The following is a 10,605-nucleotide window of genomic DNA, read 5'->3' on the forward strand; positions in this document are numbered from 1 at the left end:
GATATATGGCACCGAAGACTCGGGCATATGAGTGAGAAAGGTTTAAGTATACTTTCTAGCAAGAAACTTCTTCCTGATATGAAAGGTATTTCTCTCTCACCATGTCATGATTGCTTAGCCGGAAAACAACATAGAGTGGCTTTCCGAAGATCGTCTACGCTTATGAGAAGAAAACACATTGTTGATCTTGTGCATATGAAAGGTATTTCTCTCTCACCATGTCATGATTGCTTAGCCGGAAAACAACATAGGGTCGCTTTCCGAAGATCATCTACGCCTATGAGAAGAAAGCATATTCTTGATCTTGTGCATACTGACGTATGCTCCATGTCCGAGAAATCCAATGGAGGTGCATCATATTTCATCACCTTTATTGATGACCATTCAAGAAAGGTGTAATACATCTTTTGAAAACAAAAGATCAAGTTCTTGATGCTTTCAAGGATTTTGTAGCCCAAGCAGAATGAAGTACAGGTCAAAAACTCAAGTGTGTTTGATCTAACAATGGTGGAGAGTATCGAGGTCCCTTTGAAGCGTTTTGCAAAGCTCATGGAATCAGAATGGAGAAGACACCACCAAAGACGCAACAATTGAACGGGCTAGCAGAAAGAATGAATCGAGCGATCACAGAAAAAGTTCGGTGCATGCTCTCTCACGCTAAACTACCCAAGCCATTTTGGGGAGAAGCTATAAAGACTGCAGTGGACATCATGAATCTTACACCATCAGTTCCTTTGGAAGGCGATGTCCCGGAGGAAGTTTGGTCGGTTAAGAATGTCTCTTACAACCATTTGAAGGTGTTCGGTTGCAGAGCGTTTGTCCATATACCTAAGGATGAACGAGCCAAGCTAGACTCCAAGACAAAAGAGTGCATCTATCTTGGTGCTAGACTCCAAGACACAAGAGAGCATCTATCTTGGGTCACCAAGAGATGATTTCGGCTATTGTCTTTGGGATCCGGTTAACAGAAAAATTATCCGGAGCAGAGATGTTGTTTTCTTCGAAGATCAAACAATCGAAGACATCAACAAATCAAAGAAACCAAAGCTAAGGGTTGTAAGGAATGAAGATTCTCATAAGCCTCAAGATCATGAACAAGTGATTGGAGATGATGGCGAAGGGGATCCCATCATGGATCCGAATGGTAATGAAGGTGAAGAAGAAGATCAAATAGAGCCAGAGGAAGAACATGAGCCAAGAAGGTATGGAAGAGAGACAAGACAATCTGTATGATATTATCGAGATGAGTATGTTAATCTTACAGATGAGGGGGAGCCTCAAAGCTATGAGGAGGCCATAGGAGACACCCATAAAGATAAGTGGGTTGAAGCTATGCAAGATGAAATGCAATCCTTGCATGAAAATCACCCTTATGAGCTGATGAAGCTACCAAAAGGAAAGAGAGCCTTGAAGAACAAGTGGGTGTATAGGTTGAAGTATGAAGATAGAAGCTCAAATCCAAGATACAAAGCTCGATTGGTTGTGAAAGGATTCAACCAGAAGAAAGGCATAGATTTTGAAGAAATATTCTCTCCAGTGGTGAAGATGTCCTCTATCTGAGTGGTTCTTGGTCTAGTAGCGGTTCTAGACTGGGAGATTGAACAACTTGATGTCAAGACGTCCTTTCTACATGGTGAAATCGAGGAGGAGATCTATATGGAGCAACCTGAAGGATTCAAGGTTCCAGGAAAAGAAGAATTGGTGTGCCGATTAAAGAAGAGTCTTTACGGTCTCAAGCAAGCCCCAAGACAATGGTATAAGAAGTTTGACTCCTTCATGGTGGATCACAACTTCAAGAAAATCAAGAATGATCATAACTTCAAGAAAACCAAGAATGATCATTGCGTTTTCATAAAGAGGTACGATAGCGGCGACTTTCTCATATTATTGCTCTATGTTAATGATATGTTAATTGTGGGCCAAGATCGCATCAAGATAGCCGCATTGAAGAAAGATTTTGGAAGGTATTTTGCGATGAAAGATCTGGGGCAAGCAAGACAGATTCTTGGAATGAAGATCACTCGGGATAGACCAAAGAAGCTTCTATGGTTGTCCGAAGAACGATATGTTGAAAGGGTGTTGGAGAGATTCAACATGAATAAGGCAAAGCTGGGGCAAGCGAGACAGATTCTTGGAATGAAGATCACTCGGGATAGACCAAAGAAGCTTCTATGGTTGTCCTAAGAACGATATGTTGAAAGGGTGTTGGAGAGATTCAACATGAATAAGGCAAAGCCAGTGAACACTCCACTTGGTGGACATTTCAAGTTATGTTCGGAGCAAAGTCCAACAAGTGAGAAGGAGAAAGAGGAAATGAAGACTACCCCATATGCATCAGAAGTGGGTAGTCTCATGTATGCTATGGTGTGCACCAGACCGGACATTGCCTATGCAGTAGGAGTTGTGAGTCGCTTTCTAGCGAATCCAGGAAAAGAACATTGGAAAGCAGTTAAGTGGATCCTACGCTATCTACAAGGCACAACGAAGAAGTGTCTATGTTTTGGAAATGGAAAATTGGATTTGAACGGTTACACCGATGCAGATTGGGCTGGTGATAAAGATTCAAGGAAATCGACACAGGATTCGTGACTACCTTTGCAGGGGGAGCTGGTTCTTGGCAATCGAAGCTACAAAAGAGTGTTGCCTTATCTACCACGGAAGCGGAGTACATCGCAGCAACGGAAGCGTGCAAGGAGATGCTGTGGATGAAGAACTTCTTGCTTGAGTTGGGAATAAAGCAAAACAAGTACAACATGCTATGTGACAACCAAAGTGCCATTCACTTAGCAACGAATCCAATGTTTCACTCTCGCTCAAAGAAAATTGATATTCGACATCATTGGATCCGAGAAGTTCTTGAAGAGAAGCTCATACATCTCAACAAGGTACACACCGACGAAAACTGGTGAGACTTTATGACCATTGTATTACCGATCAAGAAGTTTGAAGATTGCTGCAAAGACACCGGCATGACAACGGTTTCGGGCTAAGTCAGAAAGAGGGAGATTTGTTGGTTTTTTTCCTCCATTAGCCCAAAACCCAAAATCATGATCCATATTAAGAGCCCAAAAGAAGAGCACAAGGAGAAGAAATTATCTAGAATTATGGAGAAGAAGAGAGAAAGTTATGGAGTAAAATAATTAATGTTAGATATTTTGGAATAAGATAATAATTTATAGAAATCTAGAACATGTTAGAGTTTGCTTCTTCACTTGTATAAATAGGGGTGCTTAGCACCATTTGTATCATCCAAGAATCAAGAAAAGTAATAGAGAGAAAACATTTCATAAAGAGTTCTAAAAGACTCCAAGAAATCTCCAAACACAAGCCTTAGTAGAAAATCTCTTTCCTAAAATACGAAGGCTATCTCAAACATAAACCGTCTACATTCCATCTTAACCTCTCGAAGAAAATATTATCCGCTAACTTTCCCAACACTTATGGCTTAATCTTCCTAGGCTCTCGATCTCTGCAACAAATTCTCTTATACCCTGCTCGCTACCCTCAGTTATCTTCTTGACTGCGATTCGATCAGACAGAGATGTAGAGAGGCTTCCTCTGAAGACGGTTCCAAACCCTCCGTATCCGATAATCCGCTCCTCGCTGAAGCCATCAGTTGCAGAATGCAGCTCTTTGTATCTCATTCTGTGGGGGTGGTTGACTTCCCAATCTTCTAGAGTCTCTCCTCGCTTCTTGTAGATGAAGAAGTAGACTAGTAACACAATGAATATCAGCGTAACTGCCGATATAGCAACAATCAGACCAATTTCCTTAGAACTGTAAGCACTCTTCTCTGACGTATTCGTAGGCGGATGAAGAAGGTCGGAGAGATTGAGCTTAGCTGCCACAGGATGTTCTCCGCCACTGGAAAAACTCCACCCCATGATATAGTGCGCACTTGAACGTTCACCGTTCCCGGTTGCTGCCGTGAAACCGACGTACATCTCTTCTTCAATGATCTTGGACAACTTCGGAACCGGTCGCGAGATCATTGGCCTCACCGGACTAGGAGTCATTTCCGCAAGGTAGACCGTTATGTTCAGTAATTTTGTGTTTCCATCATATAATATATCCGCTTTGACGGGTTCTCCCGTTTGGAGTAACAATTCCTCCTTCTGCTCCCTTTTGTAAAACAGGACATGTCCTTCAAAATCAGATTGTAGACTATTGAAATTCACCCCGACATGGTTCCCCATTCTGTGATAACCATCCTCGAACCCTTGAACCGTGTCGAAACCAACCGCAAAAACATGATTTCTTGGGTTTTCGTTGGTGGTTGATACGTCCTGAACTGAAAGATCACTCTAAGGTTGGTGGATTGGATAAGCCTTGCACCGAATGAGCTAGAAAACACAAACGATCAAGGGACGTGGATCGAATGGGGACACAAGAGGTGCGGAAAGTCTCTTGATACTACCAACTTCGAAGCCCGAAGATGGGACACACTCCGACGACTCAGAAGATAAGATGTTCGATGAAGAACAAATGATTCAACAAGCTAAAATGAAAGGTTTTATTAAAAAGTTGAATGATTAAAACAATAAAATAGCAAGCTTTTATATAATAGGTTGTGGAAGAAGTAAATATTCTAGTCAAACCTAGAAACTATAAAGCTCTTAAAACGATAAAGACTTGACTAGCAATATTGACTTGACCAAAGACCAAGACTGTTGACCGAATATTGAAAGTTTTGGTCGCAGAACTTTTCGGCTGGTTGCGCCGTTTTGCATGATTGAAGATCTCGGAATTGCCGTCAGATTGATATATTATACGACCATGGCTTGTATTTTCTTGGTGGGCCTTTTTTGGACAAATCCAAACATTGATTTCTTATTGAGCATAAGGCCTCCACGTTCTATATCAAGCCCATTAGCTTCTCTCGGTCTAGAACTTCATGGATCAAACTGATAAGGCCCATAAAATACCCATTAAGCCAAGCTATGATAAATTGCTTAGCTGGTTCATACCTTAAGCTCCTCGCTGAGACATAGCTGCTGATTTGGGTCGCATCAGTGATATTGTTGAGAAGTCCCATATACTGTCCGGGATCGGAGATAGCGTAAAGGTGAACCCATAGCCTCCTTCTTTGGAGCTTGTAGGGTTTATCGCAAAGACGATACATGTGCTGAAGGAACGAACACTTGCATTTCTGTGCGACTCCAGTAACCTCACCGCCTTCCGGTACAAAGTTGTACCGATAGTGTTTGGTTTTTGGTCAGTAAGCCTGAGTAGTCCGTTAGGTTGGACCGTAGCATCTGCTTCCATCCGAATCTCCGATTAACTTCCACTGAAACCTCCGAAAATAAACTCTGTTTTTGTTCTCTGACTCCGGACAGGGATGGTCAGAAGAAATACGTGCACCAGCAGGAGAAGGAGTGATCTTGAACTACCCATGTGTAGCGAGAGAAGAAAAACAGACAACGAAGAACTTCTATTTGTTATACAAGAAATCGCTCCTCTTTTGCGTAAAGAAATTTCTGTGTGGTTAAATTTTTATTCGAAAGGAACACGTGCAGAAATTTTATACGTATTTTTTTTCCATTAAAAGAATTGTAGTTAGGATAAGGCTGGCATTTCCGGTATTGGTTGAATATTTTGATTATCTAATAGTTTGAATAATGGACTGTATAGAAAACCTAACCTCAGATTTCGGGGATCCTTTACAAAAAGCTTAAAAATAAATTAAAAAATATTATAATTTGTATTTGAATATCTAATCTAAATTACTATTACATGTACGCATCAATTTTCATTTTTATTTATTTTTTCTATTTTTTGTTAATCGGTTAGAAATTGGTGCGTTTGCGTGATATTTGAGACAGATTGATTATGAGATAGTGTAGCGGTTTAATAATAAATTAACAATATTAACATATTATAAAATATAAAAATTATACTATTGTGATAAAATATAATAATTTTTAATATAATATGACTAAAAATAATATATTTTTTATTTATTTTAAATTTTAAATTAGTTGAAAGTCATAATTTTAATAAAAAAATTTTTGAAGAAATATATTAAAACTTTTAAAAGAATATTTTGTTTCGTTTATATATGTATATATCTTTATATGTGTATATATATTAAAAAAAATTTAAAGTACAATGAATAACCTTAGTTTAAAGTTTTTATAAAACAAATTATGATATTGTATAATTTTATATTTTTTATCAACCAACAAATGTCCGCAACCGCAAATGCTAGTTGAAACCAGCTTTTGGTTTTAAAAGTTTTAGAGCGGTTTAAAGCGATTGTAGTGTTTTCTGTGATTGTTTCACAACACCAACAACCGATACCAATCGCAAAAACTACGTTTACGGGTGGTAGCGGAAAAATTAATCGGACCTTAAGTTAGATTAGAATAGTTTTTTTCTGGTTGACAAAACAGTAAGCATTAAACAATCAATTAGATAATTAATCATATTAGATATTTAAGTTAAAATTTCTTTTTAACATAAATACAACAATATTTCCCTAAATATTTGATAGGTAATTAGTACAACGGTAATGTACAAACATACTGTAATAAATAAAATTAAGAAGCTACAGTTTGGATAGGTAATCTGTAAATCTCGATGATAATTTCAATGAATAGTAAATATTTGCCCAACATATGTCGATGATGAAAAAATTGTCCTCCATTTCTTATCACTAGATTCTAACAATACGTTATGGGAAATATATCGTCATCGACTCATCGTACATTCGTACCTACGTTACGTCTTTCATGTCATGTCCACTGTATAAGCTAAATTGCATGTAACGATTGTCTCTTCCTACGATAACACGAGAACTTGGCACATGGATAGATTTTGACTTCACGTTAGACCCATCCATTTATCAATTGAACTTAGTAACCTACGGAGAACTTGGTGCAGAAGCACAACAAAAATAAAAGGATTTTCTCTCGTACAAAGTTAGAGAGAGGTGAGAGAAACAATTTCTCTCTGTACTCTCTCCCCACCGACTCTTTCTTCTCGGAAGCTCTCTTTTGCTCTGTTTTCCGGTGGCCGACGGTGCCCTCGACCGTCGGTCGCCACCCCGCACGCTTTCTTGTTTCTCGTCTCTTCTCCTGTTTGACGGCCATCTCCTGCAGCCTCCTTGCTCAACGTCTCTGGATTTCCGATGGATTGCGGCCGGATCCACCGGATCTAAGCAGTCGACGAGTGTGTACCCGCGATGGATTGCGGCCGGATCCACCGGATCTAAGCGGTCGACGAGTGTGTACCAGCCCTTCCTGGAGTGTTGGCGATGCTGTGGTTGGTCCTCCGTCTATAGGAAGCTTGGACTTGGTTATAGATCTGGTAGTCGGTGGTGGTTGAATCTGGGTCAGATCCAACCGGGAGTGCTCGTCGGACTCGTAGCGCGTCGCCGCCGTTGCCTCTCCGCCACTGAGATGTCTCTACCTTCCGCCCTATCTACCCAGATCTGTTGCTCTTCTAGGACTTCCCCATCCTCATCCTCGGATTTGCGATGAAAAGGCGAGTTGAGGCACTCGCCGGGGACTCCTTTTCGTCTGATTCATCTAGCTTCAAGCATGATGGCTGTTCTTGCCCTCTGTTGATAGGAGTTCTTTGCTCCCCTGTGGCTCACAATTCTGGAAGGAGATCGACTGTCGGTGTTTCATGGCTCTTCCTCGTTCAGAAGCCGTTATCTTTTTGAGTCTCCTGGTTGTGTGAAGGGACCGGAGTCGGGTGCTGTGAACCTCCGCTTGCTTCCGACAGGTTATCTCCGGCGTCCATTTGCTCGGTTCTCCTCGTTGGTTTAAGGTGTTCAGAAACTCGTCACGTTGATCTCTGGAGCTACTTTCGGCGTCTGGAGTGGTTTTCCACTAGACGATGGTCGGACCGGGACCTAGTCAACCTCGCTTCGCCTATTGTTTAGCTCGAGATCGCCTTTGGGATAGGCTTCGGCCCCTAAGCCTATTCTCCGACTGAATTGCTCTCTGATTTATGCTCTTGGTGCAAGTACCAGCTTCAAGATAAAGCATCGATCAACTAGAATTGTAAAGATGCTATTGAATTAGTTTTGTCAAGTTTTAATCAAACCCTCGGGTGATGATTGAATCTTCATGTCACTGAATGTCTTTTTTATCTTTTTTTGGGGCAGTCACTGACCTTTGCTTTATTAGCTTATCTTAGATGCAATAGGTTTTGATTTTTCAAAATCAAATGTATCTCATGCATCATTATTCATTAATGAAAATTCACATACTAAAAAAAAAAAAAAAAAAAAAAAAGAAAACTTGGTGCATGGATAGATTTAGAATGTTTTTTTTTTTATAACCGAGTGTCATGGCCTCACCGAGGTGGTCCTGACTAGAGACCGAAGTGACCAAGGACCTAGCATGCACTGGTCACCATATGAAACATCATGAACGGTCTTTGGTCTCAGGCGCTGGAGTTCCATATGTGAATTTCCTAGTGGCCGGAATTCGAATCTGGGTAGCAGAACTCACAGCCGTGAGCCTTTTACCACCAGAGCTAGAAGCCCCGGTTGATAAATTTAGACTTTGTAATTTGGTGACAAGTAACTCTTAATAAATAATAACTACCTATCAAAAATGTTGCTTGTTTTGACAAATCCTTGGATATTAGTTTTTTTTCTTTTTTTAATTATTTTAATTCTTGATTATTAATTATTAAAATTAAGTCGTAATTATACAATCAAAACTAATATGGATGTTACCATCCGTGTGTTTGAGGAAGCTAAAAAAAACTGTCATCGATATTGAATCATGAGGTCTAATAATATTTTCATGATTTCTTGTGATTTCATGTAACTCATCATCAGTCATGTTCAAGGTAATCAATACTACATTAAAAGAGAAAGAGTCATAAAAAATCTACCTATGAAAGTTGTTTGGACTCTATCATTTTTTAGTCAAACCTATAATATAAAACCAAACATCATAACATATATTTATTATACCAACAACTTAAAACTTATTACATTTTAATAAATAACCCACGATTTCCAACAATTATTATAACGATAATTGTTATTTTTTTAAAATTTTTAGCAACCCACATTATTTCAATCACACGAATGTACCAGATATCTTGACTTTTAAAACATTTAATTTAAACTCTGAACTTTTGAAAATTTGATTTAAAACATATCAGATGTTTCAAATGTTAGTATAGTTATACCAACATCCTTTAATATTTCTACATTATATCAAAGGAGATAAAATGTTTCGAAACATAGCGTTCATGTTTGGATCTGCGGGTCTGGGTTCTTTGGATCTTAAACGTTTGACATAACTAAATATTTTAAAATCTATAGTTTAAGTTAGGGTCGGTTCTTTTTGGTTTCGGATTGACTCCGACTCATAATTCAAATATGTGCAAAATTAATTTAATTTTTGAATACATAACAGGTTCGGATTGGTTTGGGTATTAGAATCCAAAAAAAACATGAAGTACCAAAAACACAAAAAAAGACTTGAAACCCAAAAATAACTGAAATCCAAAAAATAGCTGAAAAATATTCATATACTCAAAAGATCCAAAATTTTATCCGTAAACCTAATCCGAAGAACCGAAAACACCCAAAATTTTACCAACCCAAAATATATTTTTCTAAAATTGAAATTTTACCCATAACGCCAAACTATAACCAAAAACCCGAACCAGAAACTTAAAAATATCTAGAATGCCGAAAACATATATGAAATACCCAAACATACCTAATATACACAAATCATTCCAGGTACTTTGGGTACCCGATCGAGTCTCGAATAGGACCCAAACTGGAACAGAGATTCGCGGTCCAGAAATATATTGAATAGGTACTTTGCCCATGACTCAGACCCGAACTGCACCTGTATTTTCGGGTTGGTTTCGGAATTAGTTTTTCAGGTCCAACAAACTGTCGAATCATATGAAAAAGTTAGATAAAAATGTACAGATAAAATCTGAAATAATAATGTATAACAATTTCAAACATTAATTCATATAAGAACTTTTTATCTAGTATAATTTAGTACTCCCTCCGTTTCTGAATAAGTGTCACTATGACATTTTTCACACAGATTAAGAAAGTTGCTGAAATATATGTAAATTGTTATTAATTACACCTTTTTGACTAATAGTATTTTGAGATAAATAAAATTATTTATAAAATCAACGCAGTTTGCAATTAATTTTCAGCTGAAATTAAGTATAATTTGTATTGAAATTGTAAAGTGACACTTTTTGTGTAACAAGAAAAAAATGTTAGAATGACACTTATTACGAAACAGAGGGAGTATCTTATAAGTGTTTGATTGACACAAGATAACAAACATGAAAGTGTTAGAATGACACTTATTACGAAACAGAGGGAGTCACTACAAGAAAACGTGCCCATAACAACGAAGATTTACGACGAAAATATTTCGTCATAAATTTACATGGTGTTTACAACGCAGTTACGAGGAGTCCAACTTTCGTCGTAAACGCCATATAAATTTACGATGAAATATGTTCGTCGTAAAATCCATGCAAGTTTACGACGAAAGTACGTGGAATGAGAAATACGTTGTAATCGTTACATCGACATTACAACGAAACATGTTACCGTTATATTTAGGTGAAAACGTGTATTCAATGTGCTTT

The 10,605-nt window shown here is 38.3% G+C and overlaps 1 pseudogene; it reads right to left on the reverse strand.

Moving 5' to 3' along the window:
* The window catches only part of LOC106314496, a 14,189-nt pseudogene extending 8,795 nt beyond the window's left edge, over positions 1–5,394 (reverse strand).
* Between the last annotated feature and the right edge of the window lie 5,211 nt (positions 5,395–10,605).

This window comes from Brassica oleracea, chromosome C9 (assembly GCF_000695525.1).
Source record: "Brassica oleracea var. oleracea cultivar TO1000 chromosome C9, BOL, whole genome shotgun sequence".
NCBI lineage: Eukaryota > Viridiplantae > Streptophyta > Magnoliopsida > Brassicales > Brassicaceae > Brassica > Brassica oleracea.